Below are 19,345 nucleotides of genomic sequence, written 5' to 3' on the forward strand. Positions count from 1 at the left end.
GGGGCGGGGCAGCGGGGCTGGGGCGGGGCTTGCAACAGGGCAGCGGTGGGTGGGCTTCCCCTGAAACCCACTTTGTCCTGCGCGGGTTTCTTTCCCCAAACACCCCCCAGGTGTCGAGTGGCCAATGGCGGCCGCTCGCTGGGTAAGGACGTGGCACTACTTTAGCCTTACTACTCCGCCCTTTAGATTCTCCCGAAGACGTGGCCAGGGAAGGTGCTGTGTCCCCATTTCACAGATGGGGAAAGCGAGTCTCAGAACCACTGGATGACTTGCCCAAGATGGCACCCGGCTCCGGGGCCCCCACACAGACCAGATTCGGTCACTCGCCGCTGACAAAATCCAAAGGCAGGGCGACCACTGGTGGTGAAACAAGAAAGGAATTTGTTTCAGTGAGGCCAACACCGGCAAGACAGCGGACCAGCGTCTCAAACGCTGTCTCCGGAGTGCCAGAAAAACTTCTAGGCTTACGGAAGGAAAATGTAGGGCGAGGGTCGGTGTGTGCCAGCAGGTGGCAGTGCAGGTCGGGTGGAACCCTGTGTTGGGGTCTCATGCAGGGTCTTGCTGGCTCAGGAAGGTCCTTATGGTTTGAGGGGGTGGTTCGATCCCCATTTGGGGACTCTTTGCCCGCAGGGTCTGTTGCCCGAGTTAAGGGATGAGCTGGAAAGCAGAACTTCATCAGTTAGAACGTTTGAGGTCAAAACGGAGGTAGCTGGAGTCAGTGCTGCTCCTGGGTGGTGGAAGGTCATGTTTGAACCCTGTAGGTCCAACCACCCTGCCTGTTCCCCAAAGCTACCTTCCTCACATTAGAGGAAAAAAGAGAACGCAGAGTGAGAGGCGGAGAGAGAAAGAGGCCTGTGTCTGTGTGCATTTTCTGATTAGCATTTATGCATTTCTTTCCAAAGCTCTAGGAACTTTGAGTGCCCTGTAAGCATTATGGTAATTTCTTAGTGACGACAGTTCTATTAGCATCTTACACAGCTCACAGCTTTTCTGCAGACAGCCTCGTTTATCTTCATGGGCTTTTATTATAAAAGGTATTTACATATTATACATATTTGCAATTCTTTCCCACCCCCAAAACCAACAAAATTTCCCTGCGCATTGCTCATGAATTTCTTATGAACCCCTTGCTTGTTTTACAGTCCTTTTTTTTTTGTTGTTGTTGTTGTTGTGTAATTTACCCTCTGATTAGTCTTCCCCAGGCTCATTTACACATCCATAGGCCTCATCATTTTTGCTGTTCTAAGGCATCTTTATCACTTCAAATCAGGAGCACGTGCTCCTGGCCCTCTTTTAGCTCAATCTCCTGAAATGCTGTAGGAGTTTCTTTAACTCAGTGTCATTCCTGCTGGGTGCCCGGCCCCGTGCTTAGGGCCTGGACCCTGCGGGTGGGTTTGCAGTGTGTTCTTGGAGTAGGGAGTCTGTGGGCTGGGACGGGGTGGGGTGGGGGGACAGACAGGCACACATAGAAACAATGGCTGCATGTTGGGGATAAAGGCCAGTCAGAGAATGTGGCTTCTTAGTGAGTTCCACTGCCTAATCAGCCCTGGAACTCGAGAGCAAGTCCTGACCACCCTCACTGTTCTATTCCTTATCTGACAAAAAGGGGCCCCTGAGTGGTTCAGCTGGTTGAGCGTCTGACTTCGGCTCAGGTCATGATCTCACAGACTGTGAGTTCAAGCCCTACATTGGGCTCTCTGCTGTCAGCACGGAGCCTGGAGCCTGCTTCGGATTCTGTGTCTGCCCCTCCCCAGCTCATGCCCTCTCTCTCTCTCTCCCTCTGTCAAAAATAAATAAACATTAATTATTTTTTAATTTTTCTAAAAAAAACTAATAAAGGAGAGGATAGTGTTTTAGGCTGAATTGCACCCCCGGCCAAGTTCATATATCAAAGTCCTAACACCCAGTACTTCAGAATGTGGCCGTGTTTGAAGAGTTGACCGAGAAAAGAGGCAGAACTGAAATAAAACGAAAGCATTTATTTGGGGGTCCCAGAATTGCATTTTGGGGCGGGGCACAGATTCGGGTAGCAGCCCAAATTGTGTCCCATGAGGAACACAAGTCAGGTTTCTGAAGACACAAGGGAATGTTTGTGTATGTTGTTCACAAATAATTTTGATTGGTGTTAGTGGCAGAAAGCCAGTGGTGGCTGGACGTCGTTGGTCACCAAGGATGCCACCAAGCAGAAGTCCATTCCTGTGGCAACTACAGGTGTTCGTGTAGAGTCCCTGGAACATTTGTGGTTTGGCCCAGTTCAGAAGTTCTACCCAATGAGGATGTACTCGAGGACCACCTCCCTAATAGTCCCCTGGCTCCCTTGTAAAACTGCTTGACGTGAGCGACTCCATTTTATTTCACCTTTCACAGGAGATAGGATCTGAAAAGAGGTAATTAAGTTAAAATGAGATCACTAGGGTGGGCCCTGATCCAATAGGACTGGTGTCTTTTTCTTTTTTAATGTTTACGTATTTATTTAGAGAGAGCAGGGGAGGGGCAGAGAGAGAGGGAAAGAGAGAATCCCAAGCAGGCTCCATGCTGCCAGCACAGAGCCCCACACGGGGCTGCATCTCGCCAACCACAAGATCGTGACCTGAGCCAAAATCGAGACGGATGCTCAACCGACTGAGCCACCCAGGCGTCCCCATGACTGGTGTCCTTCTAAGAAGAGGAGATGGGGACACACAAACACAACACACACAGAGGGAAGATCACGTGAAGACACAGCGAAGAAAGACGACAGCCATCTAGGAGCCAAAGAGGGAGGCCTTGGAAGAAACCAGCCCTGTCTGCACCTTCACCTTGGACTTCCGGCCTCCAGAATCCTAGAAAACGGATGTCTGTTGTTGAAGCCCCACAATTCTGGGCTACGTTGTTACGGAAGCCCCGGCAAACTCATACAGGGAGTGATTATACTACCTGCCGACCAAACAGGAGTATATGGCAAAGGAGAGACTAGTGTGGAAAGTGCCTTGTAAACTGTGGTGTGCCGTAAAGCCACCGTGGAGTTTTATAACTTTCGCTATTGTCTGGGGCCTTCAAGGTCACTGTGTAGACATCTGTTGTTTTCACCTGTGCAGGGCTCATCCCCCACCTTCTAGGGTCAGCACCCCAGTTATTTGGGGAGGGACCCACCTCCCTCCCCTGGGGCATGTATTATACTCAGAGGGCCGACCATGCTGCCCCCTTTCCAGAAAAAGGGAGGTGACCCCAGCCTCCCACTCGGCGTAACCCATCCTCCTGACCGTACCGACTGGGTCCGGGATGGTACGTGATCCCAGTTGGCCAGGTTCGGTCCTGGGAGCTGTGCTGGACTGGGGTCGCCAGATAAAATACGGGGTGCTTAGTGACATTTGACTTTCACATCGACAAGGAATCATTCTTTCAGTATGAGTATGTCCCAAATCTTTGCAAAGTCTGGTAACCCAGACTGCTTTGCTTCCTTTTTTTTTTTTTTTTTTTTTTTTTTTTTTTTGCTGACTGTGTTGAGCTGACCACATGTATGCCAAAGCTTCCAGCAGAAAGCCTTCCTGAGGGTGAAATCATGTAGAGGAATCCGAGGTCAGAGATAAAGAAGGCTCTAGAACCAGCCACGTTAAACGCTGGGGGCTGCCGCGCCCCCCCCCTTCAGTTTTGTGAGCCAACAGAGTCCTCTTTCTATGTACGCCTGTGCGAGTTGGGCTTTCGTCACCCATGACTGCAGAATGATGGCTTGTAAAACCATGAATCAGTACTTAGACCTATGCTTGAAATCCTATGTTTTGCAAAGACAGGGAAGAGGAGGCTTAGCCTGAAAAGTCATGAGAAGTAAGTTTTTTTCTCAAAGTATATTTATTTATTTTGAGAGAGAAAGACAGCATGAGTGGGGGAGGGCCAGAGAGCAATGGAGAGAGAGAGAGAGAGAGAGAATCCCAAGCAAGTTCCGTGCTGTCAGCGCAGAGCCCAGCTCGGGGCTCAGTCTCGTGAACCACGAGGTCACGACCTGAGCCAGAATCAAAAGCTGGACGCTCAACTGGCCGAGCCACCCAGGCGCCCCGAGAAATAAGTTTGAAAGAATCCAGTATCCCAGAGAGGTCTGCCTGAGGAGTCACTTCGTCTCCCTTTCTAACTGCAGCGTTACAGTACGGTCGAGATGATGCCACGTGGGTGGGGGCAAGGGCCTGTCAGGGTGGCTTCTGCAGAAGGGGCGGCTCGACAGGCCTCCATTCTGCCGGGCTGTCCCCCAGCTGCCAGACCCGTGACAGCATCAGGAAAGCAGCGGGAGCCACCCACCGGTGCCTGGGCAGCACGCGGATACCTGTCCCCAGAAGACTTGGAAACAGAGGTGCTCGCTTGTGCTCTGCAAGTGGGATTATAAATTCAGTAACTTGAATTTTTTGACGGAGCAGAGACCGGCAGACTCAACACGGACAGACTTAGCCGGCCTCCCAGGGCCACGGGATTGATGGGCAGCTGATGAGGCCTTGAGCGTGTCTAAAAAAGACTGTCAGCAGAGGGGGCTTGGTGGCCGTGAAAACCCAGAGTCATGTCCATCCAGTGGGCCAGGGTAGGCCCAGCTCACACCAGCTCAGGCCGGAGAGGGGCTTTCCTCCGCCGGCCGGGGACACTCAAGGTTCCCCGTCAAACGTCCTCGCGCAGGCTGATGTGGACCGAGAGGCACCTCACAAGCTCCGTTCCTCCTCTCTGTGCTGTGATTCTAGAGTTCTGGAGAGTGTGGCCTCACACCCACCTCGCCTGCAGAGCGGAAACCGAGCTGACCTGCTGGCCCCAGCCATCTCGCCCGCTTCTGAGTGCAGCTGAGGGGGCACCGTTCTCTCTTACAGACTCACTTACCTTGTACCCATCCCCATTACCTGTCCTGTCATCAGCCACTCAGGGGTGGGGTGGAGCAGGAGAGACAGGGTCTGCGGCAGGGTCATCGTCGGTGAGTGTCCTGAACGCGGGTGTTGGTGATGCCCGCTGGATGCTGTGTTTGGGGACAGAGATGACAGGGGCTAAGAATCCTGCCTGTGCCACATCCTGTCCCATCCACCTTTCTCCGTCTACCGCACTGGATCTCCACCCTTCTGTCCAGTCTGCTGATTCTGTCTGTGTGAGGAAAGCGTTGCTGTTGGCAGGGGTTGGGGCGGGGAGGTGGGGTCGGGAAAGGACAATGGAGGGATTCCTCCCCCAGCTCTCAAGACTGCACCTAAGGTCTCTGAAATCAGACGTGTACCTCACCGTGGCAAGCATTGATTTGCTTTTGCAAAACCCACCTGGTCTCCATAAGGGACTGGGTTTCTGATGAGGGAGCGTGGGGCAAGCGGAGGGCAGAGGACAGGCTAACAGCACCCCCTCCCTCCAGGTGGGATCTGTGTGATATTCCTGGGACACGCCTGCCTACCCGAGAACAAAGGAACGGGGTTTAAGTGCTGGCCGTGGCGACGTGGGAAACTAAGGCAAATGAAAAATTCAATTCCCTTATTGCCTACCGCCCACTGACAAGTCCTTGAAACGGGCAGAGTGACCGTCCTCCAGGAGCTCAGCTGCCCGGATGACGACACTTTGCTGGGGGCAAAGAGAGAACCTTAGCTTAATATTATCCCAACCTCGAGGATTCTGCAAGTCAATTTCCTTTATCTCAGCTGCCCCAAGATATATGCTGGCAATCGTACTCTAAGCTTATGGCCCCGATATGCATCTGAAGGGTCTCATGACTGGGGTTTTATTAGATGGTAATAAATGGTGTTTCCTTAGCAACAGCTAGCCCCTCAAGGTCCTGGAAACCTTGCTTCCAAAATTCCTTAGAGACTTATGCTTTCCCTCCCAACCTGAGGGTATGTAACCAGTCTCTCCTCACAACCCCAGGGCAGCTCTTCCTGCCCACGGGTCCTGTCCCTGGGCTTTAATAAAATCACCATTTTGCACCAAACACATCTTTTTCAAGAGTTTTTTTCTTGGCCATCGGCTCTGGACCACCCCACCATCACCCCAAAACTTCGTTATTTCTACTACCGGCAAGACTCAGACCACGTTATGAAAGCCTTAAAGCCCACCCATACTGATTGACAGTGAAAGTCACCTGCGTCGAATAATGTTCCTCAAAATTCCGGATGTTCCCCTTATACCCACGGAGGGAGAATGTGGACAGTTCGACGTAGCGTCGGCGTATATTTCTATCCATCGCTCGGCTCCCTAGCAGCGTGCTGATTTCACACATTCACTAAATATTTATTCAGGCCCTCCTCTGCATCAGGCGCCATGCTGGCAACTGAGGACGTGACCGTGAACAGGAGCGCCGGGTCCTTGCCCCTTGGCGTTTGCAGACTGAGCGATAATCAGGGCAACAGGCCGGTGATCACAGCAGGGAGGGGCGGGCAGGTAGGACTGCAGTAGGGATGTGTGAAACAGGGAAATCGGACTTTTTCCAAAGGCTTCTAGAAACTTCCTGGAGAGGGCACTGAGAGATGAAGGGTGAGTGCAGATGAGGGAGGTATGGGGCAGGGCTTCATGCAGACCACGGGGCAGGCCAGAAGGCCCCGAATCGGGAAGCGAAGGCCGGGGCCCCGGTGTGAGTGGAGAAAGGTGCAGGTCGAGGAGCTTGGTTTTATCCCGAGTACAGTGGAGAGCTGAGCTGGGGGTGGCGAGGAGGGAGGTGTGGGCGGGCCAAGGCTGAGAGAGCCCAGAGGAGGCGCAGGGACTGGCCAGCAGGTGCTTGCAGCAGACCAGCCCACACGTGATGCTGGCCGGGACTGGGAGTGGGGGGCAGTGGCCGCGGGGAGAAAAGCCCGCTCGAGCAACACTGAGGACAGAAAGCCAATGGGGAATAGCACACGAGAGTCCAGTCTCCGCGTGACGGCCCATTAAGTGTTTGGGTCTGCGTGCTTGAGGCCTGGCTATGGCAGGCCGGTGAGCCCCGGGAGGACTCCGTGAGACCTCTTGACACCTGCCCACGATGGGATCCCTCCCCTACATGGCCTTGGCTCTGTTCAGATTCCCTGGTGGGCCGTTCGTTGCCTGGGAGTAGCTCACCTGGCCTCAGTTGGACTTCCCTCGTCCTCTGGTGGGAACCAGGGGTCCTTTCTTCTGCTTCTCCTTACGCTCGGCTTTTATTGCTTTCCTAGCGCATCTTGGTTTTTCCCTTGTGCTCGTTGATCTGTGTGTGAGTGTGCTGTTCCTGTTCCTGGACTATCCCACGAACGGTCACTTATTTCCATTTCTCTCGTGGGGGTACCTGGCATACTTGGATACAGGGCCTGCCTGCTTGCCTCTCAGCCGTTCTCAATACCAGAAAGAGTTACTGCCCCTACCCTTGACTTTTGGAGCCTCATTCCGTGAAGGTGGGAATAGTACTTGGAGGTGGGAAAGGTGAAGTGACTTTGGAACCCTCTTCTCTCTGATCCCCACCGGAGTCAGGACCAGGCTGTTAGGACGGTGGGTGTCCACAAGGTGGCGGACTCCTGCTACCAGTGGAGTCCAAGAGGCTCAGCGGCTCTGTAGTGGTTGGGGGGGGGGGGGCGGCGAGGGAGGGAGGACAAGGCGGGGCTGGCTGTTTCCGTTGGCTCCCCCTGCCTGCTTGCAGTGTAGACTCTCTGGGTGGTTGCGGAGTCGGGATGGGGGAAGAGGTACAGACAGAACTTTGTACCAGGAAATACTGGTGTCCAAATGGGAGCGTTGCAAGGGAAGAGCTGAGCTTTGCCTGTGTCCTGGTGCAAACTGCTTACCGCCCGCCCCGCCCCCGCCCCGCCCCGCCGAGATTCCAGGGAAAGTAAGATAGATACGTTTAAGAGGAACAATCGCTTCTAATGTTAGAGCACTCCAAAAGTAAATAATAATGATAATAGCAATCAGCTGTTGAGTATTTACTGTGAACCGGGCTGCTGCCTTTTGATGTCCTTGACACCCTAAAGTGACCGCGAAGTCTGGATTTCTAGATCTAAACTCACACTCTTGCTCCCATCCTACAAGACCTGGCCCTCCCAGCTCTCCCTCCGTCCCAGATGGCACCATCACCCTATTACTCTTTGGATTAGTTGCCTAGGAGTGACTTGGCTGGTTACCACAAAGCTGGGGACTTAAAACAACAGAAATTCATTCTTCCACCGCTCTGGAGACCTGAAGTCCAGCCAGGGGTCAGCAGGAAACAGGCTCCCCACCGAAGGCTCTGGGGAGACTCCTTTCTGGCCTCTTTCAGCTTTTGGTGGCTCCTTGTGGTCACGTGACTCCAGTCTCCCTCTGTCCCTTCACAACGCCTTCTCTGGTCCTTGTCTTCATTCTTTTGTCCCTTATAAGGAGACGGATGGGCAGGATCGTTGGCACTTAGGGCCCCCCTGGGTAATCCAGGTTGATCTCACCCGCAGATCCTCAACTCAATTATATCTGCAAAGACCCCTTTCTCTAAAACAGGTCCCATTCACCAATTCCCAATAGGTTAGGACGCAGATAGACATTTTCAGGGGCCACCATTCAGTGCACGAATGCCACTGTGGAAACCTAGGTGTTACCCTGGACACCTCTTCCTCCTCCCTCCCTCTGAAGTCTGCCACCAATTCCAGAGGACTTTTCTGCTCCATGACCCTTTGTCTTCGTTGCCAACACCCAGTCCAAGCCATCGGCGTTTCTTCCCTAACCTCCTCACTGGTTTCCCTGCGCCCACCATGTTGTGGACTGAACCGTGGTCCCGCTCCCCAATTCGTATATTCAAGCTCTATCCCCCAGTGTTGGTGGCTTTGGGAGATGGAGACTTTCACGAGATAAAGTTAGATGAGGTCCCAGGGGTGGGGCCCTAATACGATAGGACTGCCGCCCTTACAGGAAGAGATACCAGAGAGATCTCTCTCCACGCAGGGACGGTGGAAAGCCACGTGAGGACCCAGTGAAAAGCTGGCCGTGCGCAAGCCGGGAAGAGACCGCTCCAGAATGTCCCCCTGATGGCACCTTGGCCTCAGACTTCCCATCTACAGAACTAGGAGAAAATAAATGTCCGTGGACACAGCCACCCGGCCTGTGCTGTTTTCTTCCAGGGGCCCAAGCAAACTCATGCACCTCGTATACGGTCCCTCCCACCCAGTCTCTCCATTGCAGCCGGCGGCGACCCGAGCGAGACGCAAGTCTCAAACCTCTGCTTAAAGTCAGGCCTCCTTCCCTCCCTCCCTCCCTTGCACAAATTGGTGCAGGCACTGTGCTGAGCACTAGGGAGCTGGCGCTGAGCAAAGCAGCCAAGGCCGCCTGATGGTCCTGTGTGAAGCATACGCCCGCCCTAGCGGCCTGTGGCTCTGAGGCTTGAACACGGTTTGAGAAACCCAGTCTGGCCAGCCTCTCCCCTTGTTCTCTGCTCCTCTGCCCTCCCCTCCACTTCTCATAGACACCTGCGCCCCTCTCTTGCACAGCCTTCTCCTGTTCTTCCGGCATGGCCTCTCCACCCCTCCGGGGAGCTGTGGAGCTCTGTGGCTCCTTCTGCCCGGAAGGCTTCCCGTTTGCTTACTTAACTCTGGCTCCTCTGTCTGCTCTCGGCAGCTCTGTTACAGGCTCTCAGCAGCTGCCCGTCTCCCCTCGCCGCACTGATCACAATGGCAATTAAATAATTAACGGTGCAGTGTGGTGTCGGTCTACACCACCAGTCTGAAAGCCCCATAAAGGCGGTGCCTGCTGTTGTCTCCTGATGCTTTCCCAGTGCTTAGCAAAGTCACAACCTGGCAGGCACTTGTTACTTATTGTTACATGAACCAGCAAAGGAATGAAGTCGCAACTCTAATCCTGAGAAGCATCTCACATGCTTGAGATATTTTTGCTCCCAGTGTTCAGCTGGGAAAAGGAAGGGGCGGTAAGGCCAGGTGACTGGCACGGGTTAGTAACAGCCCAGTTAGTAACAGTTGGACCTGAAATAGGAACCCACGGCTTCTCCGAATGCAAAGACAGGGCTCCTCAGAGCCGTGACTCAGACCCAGTTTGCTAACTTAAATGATGAGAGAATTCTTAACAGAAAAGCGGAAGCGTCCCAAATAGAAATGCATTAGGGAATAATTTCTTTTATCAAAATAATTATTGCAGGGAACAGGAGAATGGATAAACAGTCTGTGATATATTCATATGATGGAATGCCACTAGCACAAACAAGAAATGAACTAAAAAATGCTATTGCATTAGTGAATTGCAAAAACATTGTACTGAGCCAAAGAAGCCAGGCGGACAAGAGCACACGCTTGGAGAATTCCATTTAAGTGAAATTCTAGAATAGGCAAAATCGTCTATGGTGAAAAACACCAGGTCAGCGGTTGCCTGTGGGGTGAGAGTGGGAGAGGGCAGGAGGGAACTTTCTGGGGTGGTGACAATTTTCTGTATCTCAGTAGAAGTTTCAGTTACCTGGGCGTGTATGTATTTGTTCAAACTGCATACCAAGCTTGGGATTTGTTAATTTCTCTGTTTGCAAACTTTATCTCAAAAAAGGAAACCCTTAAGCAAATGTTAAATTCTAGTTAATGATATACACGCCAAAGGGTGGAGGGTACTAACGTCTGCATCTTGAAAACTCATCAAAAATAAGATGGGTTGGGGCACCTGGGTGGCTCAGTCAGTTGAGTGTGCGACTTCGGCTCAGGTCATGATCTTGCTGTCCCTGAGTTCGAGCCCCGCGTCGGGCTCTTTGCTGACAGCTCAGAGCCTGGAGCCTGCTTCGGATTCTGTGTCTCCCTCTCTCTCTGCCCCTCCCCTACTCGTGCTCTCTTTCTCTCTCTCTCTCTCTCTGTCAAAAATAAATAAACATTAAAAAAAATTTAAAAAACCTCCAATTCTTGATTTTGGCTCAGGTCATGATCTCTCGGTTGTGGGATCGAGCCCTGTCCTGTGTTGGGCTCTGTGCTGAGTGTGGAGCCTGCTTGGGATTTTCTCTCTCTCTCTCTCTCTCTCTCTCTCTCTCTCTCTCCTTCTGCCCCTCTTCCCCACTTTTGCTCTCGCTCTTTCTAAAAATAATAAAAAGAAATGGATTCCTATTTTTTTTTAAATTTTTTTTTCAACGTTTATTTATTTTTGGGACAGAGAGAGACAGAGCATGAACGGGGGAGGGGCAGAGAGAGAGGGAGACACAGAATCGGAAACAGGCTCCAGGCTCTGAGCCATCAGCCCAGAGCCCGACGTGGAGCTCGAACTCACAGACCGCGAGATCGTGACCTGGCTGAAGTCGGACGCTTAACCGACTGTGCCACCCAGGCGCCCCTGGATTCCTATTTTTTAAAAAAAGGAATAAAAGCAATGAAAACGAAACCCCAGGCTTCTGTTTCAAACTGGATCAAGCTACTTTCTAGGAGCACCTCATGCTGACACTGTCCTCTTGGTGGTAAATTCAAGACCGCCCTCTCAGGGGCTGCAGGGGGTGAGGAGCCTGGATGGCCCCGACGAGGCAGCTCTGATGCCAGATGCATCCGCCTCCCCACCCTGTCCCCACCACTGACCGGTTACGTGGCCCTGGGTGCATCACCAGACCCGTCCCGGCCTCAGCTTCCTTATCTGTAAAATGGAGCAGGTAAGGTCTAGCTGACTGCGTGCATACTGGGATTACCGATTATGACCTTATCAAGGTCAGCTACCACCTCCATGCATATCCGTCCCTCCTGTCGGTTCCAAGGTGGGGTCTCCTTGTCCTGCTGCCCCGTTCACTAGCAGCTTTTGACCTTGCTGATCAGGCCTCCTCCTTGAAATACTCTCTTCCCTCAGCCACACAGCCCAGCCTCCCTGGCTTCTCGCAGCCTCCTTTGCTGGATCTCTGTCATCTTTCCAACACGTGGTCCAGGGCTCAGTCTTTAGCCTTCTTTGCCCCTGGCCCTACACCCAGCCCTACGTGTGATTTCATTTTAATCTGTTCAGGTCTTTTTTTTTTTTTTTTTTTTTAATTGAGGTAAACTTGATATATAGCATTATGTTAGTTCTGTGTGTATGCCATAATAATTCAATATTTGTATACACTACTAAGTGATCACGCTAAATCTAGTAACCAACTGTCACCTTACAACTGACCCCCTTTGCCCTTTCTGCCCACCTCGTGCCCCCCTACCCTACTGATACCCACCAGTCTGTTCTCTGTATCTATGAGTCTTGTTTTGTCTGTTCCTTTTTGTTTTTCAGATTCTACATGTAAGTGAAATCATACAGTATCTGTCCTTGTCTGTCTGACGTATTTCACTTAGCGTAAGACCCTTGAAAGGACTCTACTCAACACCCTCCCCTCCGCCATGTTCGCAGGCAAAACTCACACGTGTCTGCGCTTGGCCCTAACTCTGTTTTTCCAAGGTCACGGTGCGTCACATTCTCAGAAAGTGGACCCCGACTGCAAAATGTATTCTTCTCTAGCCTGACCACACCTGTGTCCCAGACAGGCGCTACACGGAGCCCCTTCAAAACCTGTCCACCCATGTTGTTCTAAGTGGCAAGATTTTCTCCTTGTTCGTGGCTGAGTAGTATTCCATTGTACATAGGTACACATCTTCTTTTGCAACCATCCATCAGTGGACACTTCGGATGTTTCCACATCTCAGTTCTTATGGGTAATGCTGCAGCGAACGTGGGGGGAGGGAGCAGACATCTTTTTGTTTTTTATTTTATTTTATTTTTAATTTTTTAATATTTATTTATGAGACAGAGAGAGAGAGACAGAGGGTGAGCAGGGGAGGGGCAGAGAGAGGGAGATGTAGAATCCAAAGCAGGCTCCAGACTCAGCTGTCAGCACAGAGCCCGACGTGGGGCTCAAACTCGTGAAATGCGAGATCGTGAGCTGAGCCGAAGCTGGATGCTTAACTGACGGAGCCACCCAGTCGCCCTGAGCAGACATCTTTTTGAACTCGTGTTTTTGTTTTCTTGGGATAAATACCCAGAAGCGGAACAGCTGGATCATGTGGTAGGTGTATTCTTCGATCTTTTGGGAGCCTCCATTCTGTTTTCTGCCGTGGCTGCACCAACTTCCGTCTCCGCCAACAGGGCACGAGGGCTCCCTTTTCTCCACATCCTTGCCAGCACTGTTCTTTCTTGTCTTTTCGAGACTAGCCATTCTGCCAGGTGCAAGATGAAACCTCCTGGACGTTTTCACTTGCATTTCCCCGTTGACGAGTGATGTTGAACATTTTTTCATGTGCCTCAGGGCTGTCCGTGTCTTCTTTGGAAAAATGTCCGTATAGATCCTCTGCCCGTTTTCAGTCAGATTGTTTGTAGGGTTTTGTGCTGTTGAGCTGTTTGACTTCCTTCTCTGTTTTAGCTTCTTCGCCTCTTACTGGATGTATGATTTGCAAATAGTTTCTCCCATCCGGGAGGTCGTGTTTTCATCTTGTTGAGGGTTCCTCTCGCTGTGCAGAAGCTTTTGAGTTTGATATGATCCCACTTGCTAATTTCTGCTTTTGTTACCTCTGCTTTTGGAGTCAAACCTAAAAATTCAATGCCAAGGCTGATGTCAAGGGGCTTACTGCCTATGTTTTCTTCTAGGAGTTTTATGGTGTTGGATCTTACGTTGAAGTCTTTAATCCATTTTGAGTTAATTTTTTTAAGTTTATTGATTTACTGAGAGAGAGAGAGAGAGAGAAAGAGAGAGAGAGAGAGCTGGGAGGGGCAGAGAGAGGGAGAGAGAGAATCCCAACCAGGCCCCACACTGCCAGCACGGAGCCCAATGTGGGGCTACTATAGGCTTTTGCTTTGTGATTATCATGAGGGTCACATAGAGCAGCCTATGTGCATAATAGCTTGTTTTGAGTTGATTGCAGCTTACATTTGCATGCATTTAAAAACCTCTACATTTTTTTGCCCCTCCTACAAATGTTGTATGTTTTTGATGTCATATTTTACATCTTTTCATTTTGTGTATCCCTTAACTAATTATTATAGTTATAGTTAAGTTTTACTACTTAAAAAAAATTTTTTTAACGTTTCTTCATTTTTGAGAGACAGAGAGAGACAGAGTGTGAATGGGGGAGGGGCAGAGAGAGGGAGACACAGAATCCAAAGCAGGCTCCAGGCTCTGAGCTGTCAGCACAGAGCCCAACGCGGGGCTCAAACCCATGAATTGTGAGATCATGACCTGAGCCAAGGTTGGACACCTAACCAACTGAGCCACCCAGACACCCCACTACTTTTTAAACCTTCATTCTGTCTTTATAAGTGGTTTATACCTTTAATGTATATTCACCTTTACCAGTGAGATTTTTTACTTTCATGTTTTCTTGTTATTAGTTACGTGTTTTCTTTTCTGCTTGAAAAAAGTCTCTTTAACATTTCTTATAAGGCCGGTGTGGTGGTGATGAACTCCTTTAGCTTTTGCTTGTCTGAAAAACTCTTTATCTCTCCTTCAATTCTGAATGATAGCCTTGCTGGTTAGAATATTCTTGGTTAGAAGTTTTGTTTTCTTCCCTTTCAGAATTTTGAATATATCATGCCACTCCCTTCTGACCTGCAAAGTTTCTACTGTAAAGTCAGCTATTACGAGTTTTATGGTGATCCCTTTGTATGTAACAAGTTGTTTTACTCTTGCTGCTTTCAAAGTTCTCTATCTTTCATTTTTGACATTTTAATTATAATGTGTTTTGGTGTGGACCTCTTTGAATTCATCTTATTTGTAACTCTCTTTGCTTCCTGGACCTGGATGTCTGTTTCCTCCCCCAGGTTAGGGAAGTTTTCAGCCATTATTTCTTAAAGTAACTTTTCTGCCCCTTTCTCTCTCTTCTCCTCCTGGGACCCCTATGACATAAATGTTATTCTGCTTGATGGTGTCCCATCGCTCTCTCCAGCTCTCTTTACTTTTAAAAATGCTTTTTCTTTTTGCTGCTCTGTTTGGGTGAGTTCCACTGCCCTGTCTTCCAGGTTGCTGATCTGTTCTTCTGCTTCATCTAGTCTGCTTTTGAACCCCTCTAGTGTATTTTTCATTTCAGTTATTGTATTTCTTAGCTTTGTGACTTCTCTTTGGTACTTTCTTGTATTCCCTGCCTCTTTGTTGTGCTCTCACTGTGTTCATCTGTCTTGCTGAGTGCAGTGAGCATATTTATGACTGTTATTTTGAACTGTTTAAAAAAAATTTTTTTAATGTTTTATTATTTTTGAGAGAGAGAGAGAGAGAGAGAGAGAGACAGAGTGTGAAAGGGTAAGGACAGAGAGAGAGGGAGACACAGAATCCAAAGCAGGCTCCAGGCTCTGAGCTGTCAGCACAGAGCCCGACGCGGGGCTCGAACTCACGGACCGCGAGATCATGACCTGAGCCGAAGTCGGACGCTTAACCGACTGAGCCACCCAGGCACCCCAGTTATTTTGAACTCTTTATCATACATTTTACTTACCTCTGTTTTATTAAGATTTTTTTTCCCCCTGAGATTTTGTCTTTTTCTTTTGCTTGGAACATATTCCTTTGTTTTCTCATTTTGCTCGGCTCCCTCTCTTTCTGTGAATTGGCGCACACACAGCTTCCCCTCCCAATCTTGAAGGAGTGGCCCTGTGTAGAAGAGGACCCTTATCTTTCAAACTTGCCCTAGCTCTTGGTTGTCCCTTGCGCTCATTAAGGTCAAAGTAGCCTGACTTACCCTTGACAGGTTCCAGTTGTTGAGCGTGTGCCAAGTGTGTTCCAGATGGAGTGATCTCGGCACCTAGTTCCAGGCTGATTGGAAGCCAGGTTCTCAGGCAGCAGCTTTTAACATACGTACATACGTACAGTCCTATGGAACTGCAGTTGTAGACCCTGTTGACCTCTGGACCAGGAGGTCTGGAGGTGTTCCCTGGATGACAGGTGAAAGAATCAGGGCTTCGGACAAGTATATAAGCTCGCTTCTGGGAGGTACCTTCAAGCTGTGGCCACGCCAAGAGAGATTGTGAAGATGATGTCTTTCCGCCTGCATTCCCTGAGAGTATCTTTGTAGCCGCTAAAGGTGTGGCACACCTAAAGCCTATCCCTTAGCCTCAAGTTCCAGGACGTAAATGGGCCTTTTTCACAGGCAGAATGGGTGTGTGTTTCAGGCTCTGTCTGTGCGCTGAGTGCCCGGGTATGCTCTGAACCATCCTTCTGATTGTTGCAGTCCCATGGGGCCCAGGAACACAGGCGCCTCTGGCCACCAGAGACAGGCGATCAGGAGGTGTTTCCTGAGCGCACGCTTTCCCACCAGCTTTAGCAAGGCTGCTGGAGAGTGTCGAGGGCGGGGCGTGTGTCCACAGCTTTATTTGATGCAACCCGTGCGTGCCAGGACAGTGCCCGCTCTTGGCTTCGGTGGCTTGGGAAAGAGCCCCGGGGGCAGGGCACACCCATGGTCAAGCCAAATTCTTGATTCCTCCCCACCAGCTCCGCCTTCAAGTCTTCCTCTCCCAGGTGCTCAAGCCAAAACCCTTGGAATCATCTTTGACTTCTTTTCCTCTTCCATAGCTAATCCAGCAACAAACCTGTCGCTTCCACTTTGGACATCTATTCACAGCGGGGCCACTCCTGTCCACCCTGAGGGTTAGCGCTAAAGCCGTCACCTGGACTGTTGCCTTTGCTGCCTCGGTGGCATCTGGGCTTCCCCCATCTTTCCTCCTCAATTCTATTTTCCCCACAGTAGCCAGAACTGTTCTAAAGGGAAAAAAAAAAAAAAAAATCAAGACCCTCCTCAGCTCGACACTCTCTAGTGGTACCGGAAGAAAGTTCTATGTCTGTGTCCTTCCTACCAGGCCTATGACCTCTCTGAGCTCATGTCCCGCCTCTCTCCCCTTTGCTTATTCCACACCATACCTACTGGGTTCCCCGCTTCCCTCCCACATACCACGCACACCGTCCCCTTTCCCGATGGCATTTCTTCCACACGGGTTGTTCTCTCTCTGTGGCTTGATCCCTCCCTTCCTTTAGGTTACCATCAGGGGACACCCTATCCTAAAGACTGTACTCCTCTGTCTGAAATAGTACCCTTCTTCACTTTCTACCCATTTAGCCTGCTTTACTTTTCTCCTAAGCGCTCCTCATTGCTTAATATTGTGTATTTAGTTGTGCATTTTTTAATTCTCTTCCCACTTGAACGTGAGCCCTTGGAGAGGATAGACTTTCTATATTTTACCCACCATTGTATCCCCAGGACCCCCAAACAGAGCCTGGCACACAGCAGGCTTGGCAGTGAAAGGTTCATAGGTTGGATGAACCAGTGAGCAAACACATGGCTCAGTGCTGGCCTAGAAAATGCTCCCACAACCTGACTTCCGTTGCCGTAATTATGGGCCTTTATGGACAAATAGGACAGAATTAAGGGGCGAAGACCTGCTTCTGGTCCCAAAGTTGAGACCTGAGTGGAAAAAAACCCCTTTATCCCTTGAGCGGTTTCATCGTGGGTGCGAGTCAGAAGTTGTTTTGCAGAGCTGGAGGCTGGAGTGTCACATGCCCCCAGACATTACTGCCCCTTCCTGCTGAATAGTTTTGTCCTCCTGCCCACGCCCCTTCCTCACTTGGCTCCCTGTTTCCGCCTGGGGAGCATTTTTTTGAAATGACCCTGACACGCCATCACTCAGTGCCTATGCCCCAGGGCACAGGGCTTTCCACAGGCTGCAAGAGAGCGCCACTATGCATTTCAGCAGAGTCTGTTAAAAGGCATCCAGCACAAGTCTGCTGGGCGTGCTCTGGAATTAGCTCAGCTTGGATGGCGGCCGGCCGTTCTTATCTCTACAGACAAATAGAGACGGCCCTGCCTGCCACCTGCGGGAAGTGGTGCTTTTGATCTCTGTGGGGAAACCTGCCTTATAGCTCTTAAAAATTGAATTGTGTTCTGTGTAAGTGTGTTTTTAAGACCTCATAGTCTACGGAAAGAAGCAGGATTCACTTCTCAGAAAGGAGATTTGAAGGTACTACAATCAAACAATTATTGAGTGATTTCTTGGTTGATGACGCAGTACTCGTGTGTTAGATAAAGTCCAAATACCTGATAGAAAGCAGCCAGACCAAGAGGGGAGGTTGAGAAACACAGGCACACAGGGGGGCTGGGTGGGGAGATGGAGGGGGGTGGGGAGGGAGAGTGGGAGAGGGAGGGGAGGGAGTGAGGGAGAGAGTTAACCCTTCACATTTGGGGAAGAGTAATCCCAAGAGTTCAAGCTGATGACTGGCATGGGAAGTACTGTAGCTTCTGTGCCTAGTTGGTGAGCTGGCAGCTAGGGGCAGAGTGAATCTTGCTCCCTCCTTCCTTGATTTTTCGTCCTTTGCGTCCAGCCCATCTGGGAAGAACATAATTGGCTAGAGAGGCTTTGGCAGCAGCCCGACCCAGCTACCAAGCAGCAGCCTGGGATGGACAGAAAGTTGGGTCCCCTCGCGAGTGACCGGTGTTTCCCCTGAAATCTCAGAGGCGACATGACTTGTCTACAGAGTGCGTGGAGGGCAGAGTCCCTCTGGAAGCCTATCTCCCACATGCCCTAGCTTCCCTCCCCCTGCCCACAAACAGACACACTTGAGATTTTTCAAACCACACTCCCTGTGGGGAAGGAGAGAAGGGGCGATTCTCCAGGGACCACTGTCCGGGGTGGGGGGCACGGAAGGGGATCAGGTGGCTGGGACTCCAGGTGCATCACCCCACACCCCATCTCCAATCAGAGAAGCTCCGTTTGGCTTTGTTTTCCATACCGTGGATCTGTAGAATATATTAACTGAAAAAAGAGGTGTGCAGCAAATGCAGATTTAGGGTACGTTAGAAAGGGCAGTTGGTACGGAAGTGCCTCAGAACACAGATTCTGGAACAGCGCTCCGTGGGTTCAAATCCCAGCTAAGCCCTATACTAGTTTTACTTCCTGGTCTGTAAAGGGGCTATAGGAAAACAGAAGGACCCCATGGCGCTGGGAGTATTAAATGAGTGGGAATATGGAAAGCATTTAGAAAAGGCACATTCCATGGCACTCAATAAACGGGAGCTGCTTTTAAGTCTAGGTGGGGAACCCACGTTCGATTAAGCAGCTGTTGCTTTGCTTATCATTTGGGAAATCAGAAAGCCCTTTGATGACGAGTTCTCCCTACCTAAACACTTCACTCTTTAGTATTGATGCCTGGCCAAGTTAATGAAGGCATTGTACCGAGTTAGCCCTTGTGGTTGGAGGAGAGACAAAACACTGTGTAGGCTCAAGAAGTAAGTAAACCGGGGGTGGGGTGGTTATCGTGAGAATGGCACAGGCACCAAGAGAAGACAGAAATCCCAGAACGGGACCAGGGTGGGCTCCTGAACCCGGGACCCAGGATGGTAGGATTCCCAGAGCCCGGAGATGGAAATGAGTCTGGGATCCACATCAGCTTCGGGGCTGGGTTTGGCAGTAACGGCCCATCGTTAATGTGGGTTCAGCTACTTCAGTGTCCATCCATTCTCACGCCCCTCGCTGGCTTACTCAGCTGCTCTGTTTCCTCTCTGTATCACCCTGCCGATCT

Source organism: Prionailurus bengalensis, chromosome E1 (assembly GCF_016509475.1).
Source record: "Prionailurus bengalensis isolate Pbe53 chromosome E1, Fcat_Pben_1.1_paternal_pri, whole genome shotgun sequence".
Classification (NCBI taxonomy): domain Eukaryota; kingdom Metazoa; phylum Chordata; class Mammalia; order Carnivora; family Felidae; genus Prionailurus; species Prionailurus bengalensis.